At 45.1% G+C, this 7,445-nt stretch overlaps 1 long non-coding RNA gene across 1 annotated transcript; it reads left to right on the plus strand.

The window, feature by feature from the left end:
- Nucleotides 1-1,275: 1,275 nt before the first annotated feature.
- Nucleotides 1,276-3,926, plus strand: LOC135817530 (uncharacterized). The gene is made up of 4 exons (XR_010553555.1): nt 1,276-1,798; nt 2,159-2,213; nt 2,305-2,408; nt 3,330-3,926. It is a non-coding gene; the product is annotated as an uncharacterized LOC135817530 (long non-coding RNA).
- Nucleotides 3,927-7,445: the final 3,519 nt, after the last annotated feature.

Below are 7,445 nucleotides of genomic sequence, written 5' to 3' on the forward strand. Positions count from 1 at the left end.
TCAAAACTATAGACGCGTTAGGCCTAGCCCAAATTTGCTCGGGGCGCTTCGATATTTTGCCGGCAAATTTTGCCCATGCACTTTCCATATTTTGCTTGGCATTGCCTTTCGTTTCCGATATTTTGCTCCATTTTGCTCCTGCTTTGTGGCAAAAATAGCTTCAAATGAACCGTCTACTTTGGTAAAAGTGGATGGTGACTCTGATGAGGAAAGCAAAACTGAAAATGGTGTCAGTATTACGGATTTAACCGGGATTTTGTAGCATGATTTCAAATTTATGTACCCCTGACAACCTGCACGAGCTATTTCAGCATGACGTTGGCCGAATGAAACCAAAGAAAGTAGAATAGAATTGCCAAAACACACCCGGATCCTCTGTAAATTCGATATTTTGCTCGGAATTTGCTGGCAATTTCTTTTCGTGGGAAATTTCGATATTTTGCTGGAAGAATGGCCGGCAAATTTGGGCTAGGCCTAAGACGCGTAGGGTTTTTGAAATATTTCAAATTTGGCTGGAACTTTTTGAGAATAGTTTTCGGAATATTGCTCAGGATCGCTCCACAATTACTCTCATATAGTTTCTAAAGGATTGGATAACAGACGCCCAATTTGGAAAAATTTATGCACAAAGTGATCACAGATTTTATGTGGTACTAGCAGCACCCCCGCCAGCGTTGCCTGGCCGAATGTGGCATGCGGGTGAAGCAAGTACATGAACAGCACACGTGCTCAGCACGTGGTGGTGGCCAGACCGCTGAAGTTAGTTAATTTATAACTCTTGGTAGTATCTTGACATTCTTGTGAGTCGTGACTACTGATGACATCACTGGACACTTTGCACTTTTAAAAGTACTTGTTTGCACTGTTTTGTCTTTTGATTTGAATTCTAATTATTTTGCATGCTGGCTTTGCTGCCAACCATGCCATGGAGTCTAGTCGTCCCTGCTGCCAGCCGTGGATCGATCATCATGATCATGGAGAGTACAAGTCACGTGCGTCCTCCGCCTTGTAACAGTTATATTTATAATGCTGTCAACCAACATCATGACCAGATGACTGTATCAGTACTCGACTAGTACTACATTGTATTATTGGAAAGGCTTTCTGTCTAAAGCCTTTCCATACTGGTGCTCGATGTTTTCAGTTTGGGGACACCAAAATTAGTGTACCGCTAAAGACACGTGGTCGACACGTTGTTGACACGTTGCTGACACTTTGTTGACACGTGACCCAATTACCGGCCTACCAAGTGCCTTTGGTGACCGATAACAGCAACTGTGGAACAGTGCAGTGCCCTTTTTTGGAGCAACGTACGAGTAGTGCCCATGGATTATGACCCCGCGACCCCAATCTACGTGGCGGTCCGCAATTCGCTACTTCATACTGACTGGCGTCCGGCATCGTCCCGAATTTGGCCACAATCTGCTCTCGGGACCCCTATAGGGCTCCCTGACCTGCTCCATCTCCGCCATCGTCAATGTACTGCGCATCCACCCAGGCCAGGACTGCACTTACTTACGGGAAGGAGTATTTGCAAGATGGAACCTGGGAACAGGAAGACGACGAAGAGGAAGCGTGGGAATCCGGCGGCAATGGCTGGGATGTAAGTCCAACATTGCTGGTGCCAGAGTTGCCACTGCTTGCTTATAAGGGAATCATGTGTGTTGCCTTTTTGCCTTTTCCGACGTCCTCCTCCGACTGTACTCCCGATCCCAGGACTGAACTTACGGGAAGGAGTGCTTCCAAGATGGGAGACGAAGAAGAAGAAGCCGCTGAATCCGGCGGCAATGGCTGGGATGTAAGTCCAACATTGCTGGTGCTAGAGTTGCCACTGCTTGTTTATAAGGGATTCATGTGTGTTGCCCTTTTTTGCCTTCTCCCATGTTCTCCTCCGACTGTACTGGTGAACGCTGTCACATATGTTGCCCTTTCCAGACAGTAGAAGGGAGGGGGGGGGGAGGGCAGCACATCCTGGCATCCAGGAATGCCAGGCCCTAGGAACTAGGCAATCTGACCTTTCCTCTTACTCCATTAATGGTATGGATGGGGAGTTCTTGAACATCCTCAGTCTTGTTAGAGTGAACTGTGCAACTCGGCAATCGGTGATAGCAGAGGACCAATGCCGATGGCGATGCTCCTTCCTTTTTCTCTGTCACAGGCTGCGTTCTCGAGAGGAAGCGTTATTTCTGCATTCCAAGAAGGACGGCACAATGGTGAGTGGAACTTCGTGGGTGTGCAGCCTTGCTAGTTGAATTGTAAATCAACCATTCTTCCTGTCTCTGACTTCTTCAATGTCCTCCTCAGTGTCGGACTGTCCGCGTCGCATTGAACTGGTCCGATGAGGCTGCTATTGCACACACAGTGAGGGAACTCCCATACGGGAACTCGGAAGTACTGCTACAGTACAGGTAAGGTGGCCATTGCTTATGTGCGTGCGCCGTTGTTGTCAACTTCTAAGCCAGCTGTACTCCAACCTTTATGGAGTTTGAAAGTAGTCAGCTGGCGAACTACAATTGAAGTTTAGACGTTATATGCCGCGGCTTGGTCAGCTTTTTCAGTTTCACAATGCATTGCACTCAGCACCGCTTCTCGGAATATCTTGTCAGGATAGCTGTGGAACGCATCCTCCCCAGTGGGGGAACGGCAAATGTGCTGTTCATTTTTTAGGCTTGCTTTTATGGTACGTACAAATCCCCATTGAAAAGACACAGTGGAGACCAGAAACTGCAAATAGATGTTGGGAACCGCGAAGACCACCCTTCCTTGTCAAGTTCCCTGAAGGTGTGGAGGGGGGGGGGGGGGGGGGGAGCGGAGGAGGGACATTCCTGCACTTCCTAAAGCAGGATTCACAGGAGCATTTTCAGAAATTGCTTGTACATTTGTACCAGTTGTAACCGACAAACGCATTCTCATTGAGCTTTGACTTGAGGCACGTCAGCAAGGCGCTGTTGCATCGCTGACGTCTTGTCCTGATTCTGTGAATGGTATTTTGTGCGAGTTTGCATCGCACGCAGAATCGCAGGTCGTGTCGCATTGCGCAGCACACTGCCAAATTGCTTCTGTGAATCCCACGTGAATGGGAATTCCAATGGGAATGTAATCCATTGCCAACAGGTGTATTCCCGAGCTGCTCATCATACTGCAAAATTGCTCCTGTGCATGCAAATGGATTTCATTGCTCTTCTGTAGTTTGGGAAATTCTCGATTATGATAATTCTGCGTGTGTGTGTACACCAGCCCTGAACATACATGTAGGTGACCCATTTGTGGTGTCTCATAGCCTACCTCACGACCTGATGCTTTCTTTCTGTATCACTTGTATCTTGCAGGTATATCACCCCGTGACGACCACATCGAAGTCTGAAATTGAAGTGTGAAGATGCTTCAGCAACCCCTTCATATTTTTCCATTGCTTTTATTGTGCTTCTACTGTGCATGTGTGTAACCTGTGGGGTATGCATGTGATGACAATGTATGCCGGTGACACGGTCAGATTTTGTCCATGCGTGTAACGTACACCTGCCTGCTATCGTTGAAAAGGATCTGCCACTTACGATCTTCGGACGAGTATCAGGTCAGCTTGGTTTTGTGTGGGCTGTACCAGACGCTGTTCACTTCTCTATCTGTTGGATATGTGACTTTCTGCAAGTTTCTGGTGTATGGTGGCCACTTCTTTGCTTGTCTTTGTATGACATTACAATAATTCTGTATTCACTGCTTCCATGGTGTGGTCTGCAAACTGCAATCCTTGGCTTAGGCAAATATCATCACGGTTTGCAATATTGTGCTTTGGCCGCTAGCTTACCTACACATTGTACATGTAGTTGAATTATTTTTGTTTCACAACTGACTTCCTGAAGTATGGTGGCCACTGCTTTGCATGGCATTATACAATGTTCATCAAGAATTTCCTGTTTGGGTCGTGTGTGTGTATGTATGTGTGTGCGTGCCCATGTGTGTGTGTGTGCCATGTGCATGTGCGTGTTTGTCACAAGGTGTCTGTGTGCGGGGTAGCGAGGTGGGGAGGGCTGGAATGTATCAGTGTGCTACTGTAGTTGCATGGCTACATACAGTGCATCGCGCGCGTGCTCACCATGTTTATCTTCGGAGCTGGGCTAGGGTGGGGGAGGGAACAGAAAAAGAACTGAAATTACCCATATAAAAACCGCTCTGTGAGCGGTTCTGAAAAACCTCTACTGGTGCAGCCCCGTCGTAAAAGTAAGAAATTAGAACTGGCGCATTGTCCTCCCAAATGTGAACTGATCCACCTAAATCGCGATTGACGGGACCCGAACGCACCAGTAGCACGAGGTCGGGAGGGCACAGGATCACAGCCGGCGTCGGCGCTGATCAAGTTACCATTATAGCAATAAAAACTGCTTTATGGCAGTTTTCTAAAAAAAGTTATTGTGTTCTAGTCCATGGACCCCGTCTAAAAAGTAAGAAATTAACGAAATGTGATAGCTGAAAATTAAAATTTCACACAAAACCTCACAATAATCACAACACTTGATATGCTGCTTTCAACCAGGGAGTAGTACAATACTACTCCCTGCTTTCAACACTAAACTTGTACTGCACCAACAATTGGCAAAATGCATGCATAGGAAAGAGGATCGCGAGGGGAAAAGGTCTTCTGCATGTAGCTTTTCATTCTGTGTGTGATTATTGTGAGGTTTTGTGTGAAATTTTAATTTTCAGCTATCACATTTCGTTAATTTCTTACTTTTTAGACGGGGCCGGGGTCCATGGACTAGAACACAATAACTTTTTTTAGAAAACTGCCATAAAGCAGTTTTTATTGCTATAATTTCTTTTGTTTTTTCTGTCACCAATCAAAGGAATGCCCTATATCAATATGTAAATGATGGCCTTCACATCATACCAAGAGTTTATGTACTCTTGATCATACCAATACCATATTATACGCATTGATGTGCAAGCCTTTTCTTGCAGAAAATGGCACTAGCATAATGCATGTTCTTCTGCGGGGAAACATGTGAGCAGTGGTGGTGATACTTTTTTTAAACGGAGGTCATTCTGTGCATGTTGCTGTTGCAGAATTTCATGACTCTGTCATAAAATTGTCTTGCCTTTCAGATATTTCAGATTTCTCCACCCTCAATCAGATTTATTTGAGAAATGTAGCCATGCGCGTGTCGCAGATGTTTTTGTTGATTCTGTGTTCATAATGGTTTATAGTCATGGGTTATCGTGATAAGGTCATCCAGCATCATATTGAAACTGAAATCGTAATCCTGTTGATGTCAATACAACTTTTGGAAGTAGTTCAATGACTTCAAACTGTTAGTCCACGACTGTCTAAAACAACACAGCAAAGGAGGAACAATAAACATGTATTAAAATGTAAACTAATACATTGCTGAGTCCGACACCTCGTTCCAACAACTACACTGATCCTGAGGATAAAAGGGGCAAGGCTATGGTTGGAGGTACTGAGAGATAAACAAGGCACTCCACAATAATAAAATCTTACACATCTTTTGGTGAGTATGAATGATATCCAGTTGAACCTCTTTAGGATGAACACCAAGGGACCGATGGTATTTATTCTGTGAGCTTAACCTATTTTATAACCAGAGAATACAATTATATCTCCAATAGACATACGAATAGATTTCTTCTACAGCGAAAGACTCTAAGCCACACTGACTCATTGACTCGTCTCGTATGAAACAAATGAGTCACTAGAGAGATTCTGCAAAACGAAAATGCGTACAAACTTTAGCTCTACATCATGAAATGCGAAATTTCGCACCTTTGGACGCGAAACTTGCAGGGAACGCGAAATGAACTGCCCTAGGAAATTTCGTGAGATCGGGTCATGGCGTAAGTGCACTTGGCCCGCGCAAACTACGAAAATGTGCAGAACGCAAAGTTCGTGCAAATATTCGCACACACTTTCGCAAGGACTGTCGCGAAACTTCGTTCGAATTTTCGTTTTGCAGAACCTCTCTACTTAACCTTTCTTTTGCAACATGACGGCAACTGAAACAGCAACAGAGAGTACGATACATGTACTCCACATTCTTACAGGTACTACCAAGAGTCCATAACCCATGGGTTATGGACTCTTGGTACTACAAACAGATTGCAGATCGTAATTCTTGCTTTGGCGGCACGAAACTTTATTTGAGGCAGTGCAATCTCGGTGGTACTCACAAATCAAACAGCCCAGACTTGAGTAAACAAATCCAATCATACAAGTACGAGATTTTCACGAGACGAGACTGCACCCATTGGCTTGTTTCGTACGAAACAAACAAGTTACTGAACCTCTCCACAATAGAGATTTCCCCTGATAAGCGAATTTATTTTGCAAACTCTGTCAATTGGTACTTGAACCTTTCCCTCCAGATTGGGAACTGCCAAGCGATAGTATGCCACTGACCAGTGCCTTACTTGTAACGTACCAATGTACAATGAACATGAGTATTACGACAACACATCTATATATCTAACATAAGCTTTACCGTCAAGAAGTTGTACTCGCGTTCTTCGCACACTGTAGACAAGGGCAAAGAGATAAAAATGGATCTAAATCCGAATAAAATCAGCACACGTTTCCGTAAATGAAAGGTGAACATAAGCAAATGAATCGAAGGAAACCGGTCAACTAAGATCACCTGTCATCGAGTATTCCGTAAAAGGAGGCCTCGCAGCTCGGCAGCAGAAAAGCAAAATTTAGAAAAGAGATCCTGTCAACTTTTCCATTATTTATTGCATTCCGCCCCAAAATCGGCACACTTTCCCTGAATGAAAGAGTCAACACAAGCAAATGAATCAAAGGCAACTGGTCAACTCACTTGTCATTGAGTAATATTCCGCGAAAGGAGGTCTCAGCAGCGCCGAAACGAAATACACCAGGCCATGAGACGAAATATCCGAAACAGCTCATGCAAGAAGCAGTTCCAAAGAAGGAAGTTCCTCGCGCATGCACATCCGAACACGGATCCGCGGACTGCATGCACTGAACACAATGTCTGCCGTGCACGTGCACAGCACACGGCTACCACGCGTTGGTAGATCTAATACCGAGCACCTTACGTAGAGACTTACGTAGCCTAAGTGAAATACCGAGCACCTTACGTAGAAACTTACGTAGCATAGCGATGTCGTTTTTTCTGCCATGTGAACACAATAATAGAAAAGCTGACAGGATCGCTTTTCTAAATACAACACTTAGATCTACACCGAAGCCCACCTTTGCCGCTTTGGCTTTGGCTATGGACCAGCGTCCCCAGGCAGCTGCATCCACAGGTAGGAACCTCGTGCTACTGGTGCGTTCGGGTCCCGTCAATCGCGATTTAGGTGGATCAGTTCACATTTGGGAGGACAATGCGCCAGTTCTAATTTCTTACTTTTACGACGGGGCTGCACCAGTAGAGGTTTTTCAGAACCGCTCACAGAGCGGTTTTTATATG

Source organism: Sycon ciliatum, chromosome 5, assembly GCF_964019385.1.
Source record: "Sycon ciliatum chromosome 5, ocSycCili1.1, whole genome shotgun sequence".
In the NCBI taxonomy this organism is placed as follows: domain Eukaryota; kingdom Metazoa; phylum Porifera; class Calcarea; order Leucosolenida; family Sycettidae; genus Sycon; species Sycon ciliatum.